Genomic DNA, 13,912 nt, shown 5'->3' on the forward strand with positions numbered 1-13,912 from the left:
TCATTCCTCCCAAAATTCTATGCTTAACCCCAGTAAGCTTAACAATTCAGGTAAGTGGGATTGCAGTTTTGCTCTGGCAGGATCTAGGTCACTGATATGGTTTAAGACCGATTCCAAAGCACAGAGATCGAAATAGCTCCTAAGTCTGAACCACACTAACCGGGAGGCAAGACAGAACTTCCTGCCAGAGATAGAAGCAAAACTAAGTCCAGAACACCAAGCATCCTCTTCACATTGCTCCATAATGTAAAATTCTACATATGGTCCACATTGACTTTTCTGTTCTTTTTTCACTAAGCCTCTTTTTTTCCTTTTTTTTTTTTTCTTGACAGGCAGAGTGGACAGTGAGAGAGAGAGAGAGAGAGAGAGAGAGAGAAAGGTCTTCCTGTTCCGTTGGTTCACACCCCCCCTCCCCCCAATGGCCGCTGCGGCCGGCGCACCTCACTGATCCGAAGCCAGGAGCGAGGTGCTTCTCCTGGCTCCCATGCGGGTGCAGGGCCCAGGGACTTGGGCCATCCTCCACTGCACTCCTGGGCCACCGCAGAGACCTGGCCTGGAAGAGGAGCAACCGGGACAGAATCCGGTGCCCTGACTGGGACTAGAACCCGGTGTGCCGGCGCCACAGGCAGAGGATTAGCCTACTGAGCTGCGGTGCCGGTCATCACTAAGCCTCTTGCCTAAGAAGCTTCTAGGTGGGCAAGAGTGACATAAATCAAACAAGCAAAGCATAGTAAAACCTAGGCAGACCGTAGTAACAACTGAGGATATGTGACAGCTGACAGTTCAAGGCAGCCTACCAGATCCTGCGTGTCTCCAGTGAGGGATCTCTGTGTGGAGATCGTGCCCTGGCATAGTCCTGAAGCCTGTCCACGGTTCTTACCTCCAGTGGAGGACGTGTCCAAGCTGGGGAGATCTTTGACTCCTTCTGCCTTCCAAGCTGAAGTGTGTTCTTTACCTTGAGACTTGAAGTCAGCTGTTAAAATGCTGAGATAATTAAGTCTGAATCATCTCAGTGGTAGGTTTTTTTAAATGCCTCTTTCAAAATGTGAGACATAATTGCTTCACTACAATTACCCAATGGCATGAATGAACACTGCAGTCTCTCTCGAGATGAACAGACAATACTACCTAGGCAATAATTACCTTCCTGCAAAACACACAGAGGCACACACACACACCACACTTGGGAAATTGCTATGGCGACTTTCCCAAAATGATTAAGTCAAGACTTCAAGAGGATGGAAAAGGGTGCTGTTAAATTATATTGAATTGAAGAGGAAGAGTTTTCCTTTTTGGGCAATGAGCCAGTTTCTCCAAATCAGGGTCCCCCTCTCTCCACTGCCCAGAACATCCTTGTACTTCTGGATCACCAGTTGGAGTCTGAAAGCACATGGTTGATATCCAGGCTTTGTTTTCAAGGTAGGATAACAGATGGTATCTCTAAGTGCCTCCACCTTTCCAGAATGTTAACTATTCCCTGTCCCAGCACTCCCTTGAAGCAAGTCAGGTGGGCTCATCAAGTACTATGTAACTTGATATCTTTTAGAGCCCAAACTCTGTCCCCAAACTTTTCCCCTGTATTTCAGTCAATGCATATTTTGGATGGCCCAGGATCTGATTCCATGAAGCATCTCATGCCTTATGTACAATTCACTCGGTAAGACAGGATGCCCAATCTTTCTGGCTTTCTCAGGATGCAGGATTTCAAGTATTAAAACCAGGCCAGTCCTGGTCAAATCAGAAAGGTTGGTGACCCTAGTAAGAACAGGAAACTTCATTTGGCATTATCCATACTTCTGATAGTTTTTCAGATTTCTTTTCTTATGTACTTCAAGTTATATTTACCTACTTAATCTGAGTTTCCTTGGGAGCATATGAGGATAAAAACAATTTGTACCTTGATAGGTTTTGATGAAGAAAGACATTGATAACGTATGAGAATGTGCCATTAAAACTATAAAGAACCCAATCCTCCACCTGTGGCGCCGGCACACCGGGTTCTAGTCCCAGTCGGGGCACCGGATTCTTTCCCGGTTGCCCCTCTTCCAGGCCAGCTCTCTGCTAGGGCCCAGGAAGGCAGTGGAGGATGGCCCAAGTGCTTGGGCCCTGCACCCCATGGGAGACCAGGAGAAGCACCTGGCTCCTGCCTTCGGATCAGTGTGATGTGCCGGCAGCAGTGCGCTAGCCATGGCGGCCATTGGAGGGTGAACCAATGGCAAAGAAGACCTTTCTCTCTGTCTCTCTCTCTCACTGTCCACTCTGCCTGTCAAAACAAAACAAAACAAAACAAACAAAAAAAACTATAAAGAGCCCTAAATTTTATTCACGAGTACATAGCTGTATCAATGGTGCTAGGAGCCTGCAGACTCTCCTCACAGAATCATTAAGAGTCAATCACCATGGATCAATCTATTCATTCAACAACAAATTTCCACTGACTGCTTACTATGTGTACAATCTTTTTCAGCAGAAAAAGAATCCTTGTCCATGTGGAGACACAAAATAGGCAAACAACAAAATAAACAAAAATGTATAAACTGTCATATGTGTTATGAAGGGAATAAAAAATGTGGTTATGGGAGGGTCTTGTACTTTGGTAGGGTGATGGAGCTGAGGGAGGCGGGCTTACTTTTTTTTTTTTTTTTTTGACAGGCAGAGTGGACAGTGAGAGAGAGACAGAGAGAAAGGTCTTCCTTTGCCGTTGGTTCACCCCCCAATGGCCGCCATGGCTGGCGCACTGCCGCCGGCACACCGCACTGATCCGAAGGCAGGAGCCAGGTGCTTCTCCTGGTCTCCCATGGGGTGCAGGGCCCAAGCACTTGGGCCATCCTCCACTGCACTCCCTGGCCACAGTAGAGAGCTGGCCTGGAAGAGGGGCAACCAGGACAGAATCCGGCGCCCCGACCGGGTCTAGAACCCGGTGTTTTGGCGCCACAAGGCGGAGGATTAGCCTAGTGAACTGCGGCGCCAGCCAAGTGGGCTGGCTTTGTTAGAATGTCCAGATAGGCAACCCTGAGGAGCTGAGATATGACCATTAGAAGCCAGGCAGACAAAGCCTGTAGGAAAAAGGTAGAGGGAACAGCAAATGTGGGCCTGTGTGTCTGGAATGGAGTGAGGGCAGAAATAGTAGTGCTAGACATTGAAATGGTGATGGCAGGTGAGTGTAGCTGGAGTTCTGTAGGCGGAGAGGTTGGCTGGAGACATGAATTTCCGAGTCATCGTCCAGAAGTGAATGAGATCATCTGTGGCAGCTTCCCAAGGGGCATATGCCACTAGAGGTATGGGAGATAATTCCAGGGGCTTCACAGATAAACACTTGGAATTGTGCTGTGATTATTTTCAGGTCATTAGAAAAATAAATACAGAATCAGGCATGGAAGGAGACAAATGACATCACAACCATACGTGAAAGAATTTCACAAATGACTTCTAAGATATGTCTTTCCTTTGCTTGGTGTCCTGGGTGAAGACACCCACCAGAGACACACCAGCTGCTGCTTCATCTCTCCAAGCTTTCGTTCCCTCTCCCCACGCACCTAGACCTCTTTCTTCTCTCTCCTCTGCAGAGCAGCCTCTTGGCTCCACTATCCTCCCTCGCTCCCACTTTTACCAGCATCCACCCCATTACTTTACTCAGTCAGAAAGGCGAGCTCTTGCCCAGATTCTCCTTTGTATCTCATATTCATAAACAAGTGCCAGAGGAGCTGCTAGATTTAGAAAGAAGCTGAATACTCTAGCAGTATCTTTCCTCATGGAAATAAGTGATATTTTTCTTCCTACTACAAAAGAACTGAACATCTAACCAGATCTTGGTGAAAACCCTCCTTTAGTCATTGTTGTGTATCCCGGGGTTCTATCACAAGATTTAGGGGGAATTCTTAGGATGAATAGCTTGCATAAAGGCTGAGGAGAGAGAATGTAAAATGTGGAGATCCCTCCTCTCAGTGGTCTTTTCTTGCCTGGACCTGTCCTGGTCATCCCAATACCCTAACTTTGGGCAAATTATTTCACTCCTCTGGTTCTCAGACATATCATCTGCAAAAATGGAGATCACATTTACTTTGAAGAATCACTCTGAGAATTAAATTAAATGAGGCAGCACATAAAAAGGTTTTTTATACAGTGTCAGTAAATCAACTGCATTATTGCTTGTATTTCCTTATGACTTAAAGAATATTTTAAACACCATGTATTTTTTAAGATGTGTATAAGGTTTAGTATTCATGGTACAGTTGTCCCTTGCTATCTTGGGAGGATTGGACCTAGGACCCCTGCAGACACCAAAATCTGCTGAGATTCAAAGCCCTAATATAATGTAGCATAGCATTAGTGTAAATCCTACACAATTCTGCACACTTTAAATAATTTCTAGATTGCTCATAATGCCTAAGACAATGTCAATGGTATGCAAATAGTTGTTATACTATATTGTTTAGAGAATAAGGGCAAGAAAAACTGTCTCAGTACAGATGCAATTTTTTTTGGGATTTTTTTCATGCACACTTGGTTTAGTCAACAGATGAAGAATCTATGGATGTGGAACCCATGAATATAGACAGCAAACCATATTTATTTGTTACAGTTATCTTATATATTTGGAAATAAACAGAGTTTTTCATTTACACAGCATTCCTCTTTTAAACAAATTTATAAACATTTTAAGAAGAGTTGATTGGTTGGAAAAAAAATAAACAACAGTACAACTTTCGTGGGACATAGAATGACCTTTAAAAAAAAGGGTCTCACATAATTGGAGTTTGGGAAACAAAGATCTAAGAGAGTATGGCTCTGTTCTTCCAAATTCCATTTGGAGGAGGTATTAGAAATTAGCTCATCAGGCATCCTTTCTGTTCAAGAAATCATTTCAGGGCAGATTTGCCAAATTTATTATTAAAAACAATCATAACAAAAGCCAGCAGCACTTTATCCAGTTCTAATATTTAATTTAGGTTTCCACATTTAACTAAAGATTTGCTGGGAACTCCTGCTTGCTCAGTCACTTTTAATAGCAATCTAGAATGTAAGATTAATTATTTCACTTACTAACTGCTGACAGTGTACTTGTCTCTGCAGATCAAGGCACATATTTAACTAAATCTCCAAGAGAAAAATCGTAATTACCTATGTAAAAATAATTGTTCATTAAAGAAAGATGTTGAGTTGTAGCACTAAGAAATTGAGCACCCCTAATTTTTGGTTTCTAGAGTGTGTGGGCTCTTCCTGCATAGAAAGAAACTATCTGAATGTCAGACTTTTTTTGAGCATGGAAGACAAATAGTGTTACTCTTCATAGGAGACAAAAGTGGGATGGGACAGGGATTTTGTATACATGGGGTGATGGACCACAGAGGGCAGTTTTAGGATAAAAGACATTTTGAGCTCTGATCACTTGTTGCCTCCCAACGTTAGTGCTAGTGAAATCCAGTTCAAAAGTAACCCTGAAGAGGTATATAAGAGATAGAGAAAAAATGAACACTAATATTACTGAACATTTACTAGACTCTGGATACCATTAATACATTAACTCCCATCAATACTTCTCTAGGAATCAATAAGAGGGTACTTCAAAAGTTTATGGAAAATTGAGTAAAAAAAGTTCATTTTGGTGCAAAATATTTTGAAATCCATGCATATGAAAGGCTTTTAAAAAGTTTGTAGAAGGTGACTATTATGAAAAAAACAATGTATGGTTTTCAAAAAATTATTTTACTGAAATAAACTTACATTTCCCACAAACTAAAAAATAAAAATCTGTATTTGAGAGACAGAGAGACAAAGAGACAGAGAGAGACAGAGTGTTGTCATTTGCCAGTCACACCCCAGATGCTGGCAATGGTCAGGCCTGGGTTGGGACCAGTGCCAGAAGCCAGGAATTAATCCAGGTCTCCCACGTGGGTGGTAGGGATCCAATTACTTGAGCCATCACTGTTGCCTCCTGGGCTTGTATTAGCAGGAAGCTGGAATCAAGAGCTGGAGCTGGGTATCAAACCCAGGAACTCTGATATGGGACACAGCATCCTAATTCCTAGGATGAATGCCAGCTCCTTCTATGAACATTTTGAAGTACCTTTGTACTATCTCCATTTTATAATTGGGAAAATTGAACAATTGAGAAACTTGCCTAAGCTGGCCAAAACTTGCCCTCACAGCTATTAAGTCATGGACCCAGAATTCGAGACCCAGGTGTTCTGTTCCAGGAGTCTGTCCTTTTAACCACTGTACTATGCTGCCTTTTTAAAAAGGTCACTGAAGGGCAACACATAGCCCAGGGTATGCAGAAGGTGGTGGTGGTCGGGGGAAGGATGCTGTTGCTAGGCAACCCATCTGGTTTTTCCAGTTGCTAATTGATTCTGTATGAGTAACACAGATTTATGTGTTTGTTCAAACTCACTAGTTTATTCCTAACTCGAGGAGCTGCCTGGAATTTGTGTGGGTCTTGAGAAAGATGAGTGGGCCAATGGTTCCCTCTGGGAGGGCTGGGGGGAATTCTGGCAGGATGATTCTCTCACCTGGCAGTAGCTTCCCTCCCCTCCCTACTTTGACCCAGGTCACAGTCCCTTGAGGTTTGTGTGATGACAGTCCTGGGTGGACACCAACGACTGACTCAAGCTGTAGCCTCTTCTGCCAGTTGCTCTTTGGAAGACTTTTCAACAGTGATTGCCTCTTGGTTTTGAAAAATAAACAAACCCATTCACCCCAGTCCCTTCCACGATTAGCAGTTACCTAAAAGGACACTGCATGCTATGACTACAGTTCAAAATGAGTTTAAGTTCATGGTAAATTTTAAGTGCGCACATGGGTGCCATGAGAGATTCTGCAGAATCAGACAAGATTGTGTGATACTACACTGACACATCTGGGATGCACTGGTGTGAGTCCAATTCAGATAGACCAGGATTTCTCCATCTTGGCCCCACTGACAGTTTGCACCACACAACTCTTCATTGTAGGGGACTGGCCTGTGCATTGTGGGACATTCAGGACATTTAGCAGCATCCCTACCACAGGAGCACCACTTCTTCTTATCCCAGTTGTGACAAAATATCTCCAGACTGTCAAATATCTGCTGACAAAGTCACTATTGAAAGCCACCAAAATTAAGCACAGAAACACACTATGTAGTGACATTTTGATTAACAACAGATTGCATACACAAGGGTACTTCAAAATGTTTATGAAAAATGGAATTAAAAGATCAGTTTATGAGGCTGGTTTTGTGGCACAGTGGATTAAGCTGCTGCCTGTAATGCCAGCATCCCAAATGCACACCAGTTTGAGTCTGGGCTGCTCCACTTCAGATCAGCTCCCTGCTAATATACCTCAGAAAGCAGCAGAAGATGGCCCAAGTCTTGGGCCCCTGATACCCATGTTGGAGACCCAGATGGAGTTCCAGGCTCCTGGCTTTGGACTGGCCCAGCCCCTGCTATTGTGGCCATTTGGGGGAGTGAACTAGCAGGTAGAAGATCTCTCTCTGTAACTCTACCATCCAAATCAATCAATCTTAAAAATCAGTTTATTTTGGCACAAAATAAATGGATAGCCACGTATACCCACAGGATGGTGGGCCTTGAAGGTGATCATGGAACTAAAACTATTCATAATGTCCACTGACATTGTAGCCATGGTGTTGCTGTAGCACAGCACATTACTCATGAGTTTGTGGTGTTGCTGGTGTAAACAAACCTGCTGAGCTGCCAGTGATACAAAAGTAGAGCAAGGCAACTATGCAGAGCACGTGATAAGATAGAAAATATACTGGTTTATGTATTTGCCATACCATGCTTTTATTGTTATTTTATAATATATTCCTTCTACTTAAAAAAAAGTTTACTGTAAAATAATGTGCCATGTTACACTGGAAGCAGCCTCACAAATATCATATGCTTACTTTATCTCATGACTACATCGAGAGCCACATCAAGTAATCGACCTACACCACTTAGGTTTCACTCTATCTTACTTCGACAATGACACAATGATGAACGATGCAGTTCTCACACGTATCCCTGATATTAAGTGATGTGTGAATGTACTATATTATTCTATCTACTCTTAGAGTAGAAAGCAAAATTTCCCTTAGGAATTAGACACAAACATTGCTAATAACATTTTTCCTATTTAACCAACAAAAAGTGAATATATTCTTGCGTTAAAAGATTCAAATAATACCAAAGTTTACAGATAAAACTGTTGTAGTTGCCGTCCAAGACCATAATTTATTTTTCTCAACAGGTTCCAAATATCTTCATTTGGTTCATGGCTAGGGTTTTAGAAGTTTCAACAACTTCTGGAGGTTCTTGTCTTAACCCTGCATGGTTTTAACTTCTCCACACAACATTTTAAAAGGCCTATTTCAACTTCTCACCAAGCACAGCTACTTCAAAATCTCTTATTCATGTTAAAAACAACAACAACAAGAAAGACTATATGGTATAAACCAGTGGTTCTCCAAGTGTGGTAAACTGTAGCATCAGTACCATCTGGGGATAATTAGAAATGCAAATTCTCAAATTATTTCCAGGTCTGCTAGATAAGAAACCTGGAAGGTGAGACTCAGCAATGTGTTTTCAAAAGCTCGTTGGAGACAGGCGTTTGGCCTGGTGGTTACAATCCCTGTGTGCCACACTGGAGTGCCTGGGTTTGATTTCTGGATCCTGATTCTGGTGCAGACCATGGGATACAATTAGTTGAGTCCCCACCATCTATATGGGAGACCCAGATTGAGTTCCTGGCTCCCTGCTTTGGCTCTAGGCAGTCTCAGCCATTGCAGGCATTCAAGGAATGAATCAGTGGATGGGTGCTGTTTCTCTCCCTCTCTAATAGTTTTTTTTTTAAAAAAAATAGCTCCCCTATGTGATTCTGATAGAACCTAAAGTGTGAGAACAATTGATATGTAGATTAAAGCTCAAGGTTTAGGAAAATGGACCGGGTTTAAGAAAACATCCTAATCTAAGGCCAACTTGACTCTTTCTGGTAGAGTCAGGATGAGGACTTTTTCCAAACAGACATATTAAAAATTCATAAACAAAGCATGCATAGCTTCATGTAATTTTGAATTTTGCTTAACTAGTCCTTGAACCAGAGCTGGGGAATGAGGGTTGCTGAAGACGGCTAAGATCTGTTCTTTCTCCTTGAGAAATTCACAACCTAGGAATGGAGAAAGACTGGTGGATAAGAAAGTACAATACGGGCCGGCGCTGCGGCTCAATAGGCTAATCCTCCACCTGGTGACGCCAGCACACCGGGTTCTAGTCCCTGTCAGGGCGCCGGATTCTGTCCCGGTTGCCCCTCTTTCAGGCCAGCTCTCTGCTGTGGCCCGGGAAGGCAGTGGAGGATGGCCCAAGTGCTTGGGCCCTGCACCCCATGGGAGACCAGGAGAAGCACCTGGCTCCTGCCTTCGGATCAGTGCGGTGCGCCGGCCGCAGCGCACCAGCCATGGTGGCCACTGGAGGGTGAACCAATGGCAAAAAGGAAGACCTTTCTCTCTGTCTCTCTCTCTATCCACTCTGCCTGTAAAAAAAAAAAAAAAAAAAAAAAAAGAAAGAAAGTACAATACGATGATATGGATAACACTGAAGAGTATGTTTCCAATGCTCTTGGAGCAAAAGGAAGAAACAACACACTCTGTCTAGATGAAAAGATGGTATTCCAGGTAGAATAATCATCATATGTGAAAGTACCAAGACGTGCAAACCAACTTGGTGGGGGAGGATACAAGGGGAAAAGGGGGAGAGGCATTGTGTAGTGAGGTGTTAGTAGGGGTCATTGGGCACATTGGAAAAAGTGACTTCCAGCTGGATTGTGAAGGGATTTTGTCATGCAAAGCTATTTGAATTTCATCTAGAAAACTAGAAAAAACTCTGGCCGGTGCCACGGCTCAATAGGTTAGTCCTCCACCTGCAGCACTGGCACCCTGGGTTCTAGTCCCAGTCGGGGTGCTGGATTCTGTCCCGGCTGCTCTTCTTCCAGGCCAGCTCTCTGCTGTGCCCCAGGAGTGCAGTGGAGGATGGCCCAAGTCCTTGGGCCCTGCACCCACATGGGAGACCAGGAGAAGCACCTGGCTCCTGGCTTCAGGTCAGCTCAGTGCGCCGGCTGCAGCGCGCCGGCCACAGCAGCCATTGGGGGGTGAACCAACGGCAAAAGGAAGACCTTTCTCCCTGTCTCTCTCTCTCTCTCACTGTCCACTCTGCCTGTCAAACAAACAAACAAACAAACAAAAAAAACTAGAAAAAACTCAACAACAAGAAAACAAAAACTCAACTAAAAAGTATGCAAAAGATCTGAACATACCCCTCATCGAAGAAGATAAATAGATGGCAAATAAACCTATGAAAAGATGCTAAGCATTAACTGCCATTAGGGGATTATAACTTAAAATAATGAGATACATGACACATCTATTAGAATGGCTAAAAAGATAACAAAGCTGACAACATGAGCTGATGGTGAGGATGATGGTGAGGATGCAAAGTGAGAAACTTCTCACTCATTCATGGAAATGTGAATGGTACAGACACTTTGGAGATTGGAAGTTTCTTAGAAAACTAGACATGGTCTTATCATAGGACTGATTAATAACACTCCTACTGATTTGAAAGCTTATCCAACTGAATTGAATATTAGCTCCACATAAAAATCTACACACGAGGGGCTGGCGCCATGGCTCAATTGGCTAATCCTCCGCCTGTGGCGCCGGCATCCCATATGGGTTCCGGGTTCCAGTCCTGGCTGCTCCTCTTCCAGTCCAACTCTCTGCTGTGGCCCAGGAAGGCAGTGGAGGATGGGCTGCACCCACATGGGAGACCAGGAAGAGGTACCTGGCTCCTGGCTTTGGATCGGCGCAGTGCCAGCTGTGGCAGCCATTTGTGGGGTGAACCAATGGAAGGAAGACCTTTCTCTCTGTCTCTCTCTCACTGTCTAACTCTATCTGTGAAATAAAAAAAAAAACTACACACGGATGTTTATGGCAGCTTTCTTCATAATTGCCCTAACCTGGAAGCAACCAAGATGGCCTTCGGTAGATGAGTGGATGGACAAACTGTGGTACGTTACGTTCACAGGGTGACTGCTATTCACTGACAAAAAGAAATGAACTATGAAGCCACAAAAGGCATGACTCAATCTTAAACACATATTGCTAAGTGAAAGAAGTTAGTCATGAGGGCAGAAAACGCTATACTCTGTAAAATTCCAATTACAGAGCATTTTGCAAAAGAAAACTAAAGATATCAGTCATTCAGGTATTGTTGCTGTTGGTGCTGACGGAGGTTGAAGATAGGGAATGTTTTAGGATGGTGAAACTATTCTGTTTTATACTATAATCATGAATACATGACATTAAGCATTTACTGAAACTCACAGAACTTTAAAGCTCAAAACATTAACCCTGGGCTGGCGCTGTGGCTTAGTAGGTAAAGCCACCGTCTGCAGGGCTGGCATCCCATATGGCCACCAGTTCGAGTCCCAGCTGCTCCACTTCCAATCCAGCTCTCTGCTATGGCCTGGGAAAGCAGCAGAAGATGGTCCAGGTCCTTGAGCCCCTACACCTGCGTGGGAGACCTGGAAAAAACTCCTGGCTCCTGACTTCAGATCAGTGCAGCTTCAGCCATTGTGGCAAATTGGGGAGTGAACCAGCGGATGGAAGACCTCTGTCTCTCCTCTCTCTGTGTAACTCTGACTTTCAAATAAATAAATCTTTTAAAAAAATAAACCATTTTAAAAAAATTTATTACTTGTAAGGCAGAGTTAGAGGGAGTGAACAAACAGACAGAGAGAGAGAGAGTTCCATTTGCTGGTTTACTCCCCAAATGGCCACAACAGCCAGGGCTGTGCCGGGATGAGGCCGGGAGCCTAGAGCTTCATCTGGGTCTCCCATGTGGGCACAGGGGCCCAAGCTTTTGGGTCATCTTCCACTGCTCTCTCAGGTGTATTTGCATGGAAGTGGATTGGAAGTGGAGCAGCAAGATCTTGAACTGGCACCAATATGGGATGCTAGCTTTGCAGATGGCAGCTTTACCCCTATGCTACAACGCCAGCCTCCAAAATATAAACAGTTTTTTTCTAAAGATTTATTTATTTATTTGTAAGTCAGAGTTACACACAGAGAGAAGGAGAGTCAGAGAGAGAGAGAGGGAGGTCTTCCATCCACTAGTTCACTCCCCAATTGGCTGCCATGGTTGAAGCTGCATTGATCCAAAGCCCGGAGCCAGGAGCTTCTTCTGGGTCTCCCACATGGGTGCAGGAGCCCAAGGACTTGGGCCATCTTCTACTGCTTTCCCAGACCATAGCAGAGAGCTGGATTGGAAGTGACTTGAACTGGTGCCCTTATGGGATGTCAGCACTGCAGGTGCTGGCTTTACCTGCTACGCCATAGCGCTGGCCCCTAAACCTTAATGTATATATATTTGACAGAAAAATCTAAATGTATTGCAAACATCCTAACTGAAGGGCATGGAGGAATAAAGTGCTGACATAACAAACTTTGGAAATGAGTAGTCTGTAAAACCAAATGTAACAGGAACTGTATATAAGCATTGTACTCTAGTTGATAATGTTGTTTCCTACATGGGCATAGGATAACAATTCTGAAACCACTATACATATTTGCTAGAATTAAGCAATTGAGTAAATAGAAGGTGGATGGCTGGAGCCAGGTTTCTCATGGTTGCAAAAGAGGAGACTAGTGTATGACTCATATGGTAGTAGAAACATCAGAATGATCTTATGCTTAGCTACACACACACACACACACACACACAGAGTTACATATAGATATAGCACATACATACGAACTTATCTCTTTGCTCTGTCAGCTGAGGCACAGAAGCAATGACACTCCCATAACAATTAACACACCAAACACCCAGATCTTGGTTTCTAATATCATTCTCTGATAAAAGGAGCTAGGTAGGGCCTCTTGGAAAAATGGCTGATTTGAAGATTGGGTAGGAAATATACCAAGTGATTCAGCAGCATCTTGTAGGGCCAGAAATTAAGAAAGTATTCAAAAACAAAACAAGAAAGTGAACAAAAATCCACAGTGATTTCAAATGAATAGATGTCAACAGAAAGGTCTCCCACAGTGGACAAAACTAAGCAACAACAAATTGATCATAAAATATTCATAATTCTATACTGATATTATTGTGTAGAAAAATCCAAATAATTTATGCAGATGCTCCACCCTTCAGCAGGTGGAATGGTTAAGTCCTACTGTTTAAGTGTGGGCTGCACATGGTAACTTTCTTCTGAAGGTTTTGATATGAAAAGGGGACAAAGAGAGTGGCAGTGGAAAAGCCAAATGACCAGGGTTGACAATAACAGCAACAAGTCATACTGCTGGTAAGTCCTACTGATGTGATGTGACAAGAAAGGCACTTTATCTCTGTGGTCTTCCTCCCAAGAACACATTATCTCAGTCTAACCACGAGATAAGTATCAGACAAATGTCAACTCAGGAACAACCTAAAAAGTACCTGATGGGTGCTCCTCAAAACAGTCAAGGTAATGAAAAGCAAAGAAAATCTAAGAAACTGTTACAACCAAGAGGAGTCCAAGGAGACATGATGACTACATGTAATGCGGGTGGGATCTTAGAACTGAAAAAGAACAGTAGGTACAAAACAGAAAGTGCAAATAGAGTAGGAACTTCAGTTAGTAGAAATGTCATAAATGTGCCACATTAAACTGTTTATAGGGAACACCAGTATATGGGAACTCTCTACAATAATTTTATAAATTTAAAACTGTTCTAAAAATTAAACACTTATTTTTTTAAAAAAGATTTACCCATTTGAAAGTCAGAATTACACAGAGAGAGGAGAAGCAGAGAGAGAGAGAGAGAGAGAGAGAGAGAGAGAGAGGTCTTCCATCCGATGGTCCACTCCCCAACTTGTTGCAATGGCTGGAGTTG

General features: G+C 43.4%; 1 protein-coding gene across 3 annotated transcripts in view; it reads right to left on the reverse strand.

Annotated features, from left to right (window-relative positions):
* BPIFC (BPI fold containing family C) overlaps positions 1-13,912 on the reverse strand; it is a 60,735-nt gene that overhangs the window by 43,616 nt on the left and 3,207 nt on the right. The window contains exon 1 of one of the 3 annotated variants that reach the window (XM_008257060.5): positions 881-1,001. The exons of the other annotated variants lie outside the window; for them this stretch is intronic. The gene's annotated coding sequence lies outside the window, so the exon portion shown is untranslated. Of the gene's footprint in view, positions 1-880; positions 1,002-13,912 lie in introns of those variants that run through there. 3 annotated transcript variants of the gene reach the window in all.

This window comes from Oryctolagus cuniculus, chromosome 11, assembly GCF_051225735.1.
Source record: "Oryctolagus cuniculus isolate XC-2025 breed Fujian yellow rabbit chromosome 11, ASM5122573v1, whole genome shotgun sequence".
Taxonomy (NCBI): Eukaryota; Metazoa; Chordata; class Mammalia; order Lagomorpha; family Leporidae; genus Oryctolagus; species Oryctolagus cuniculus.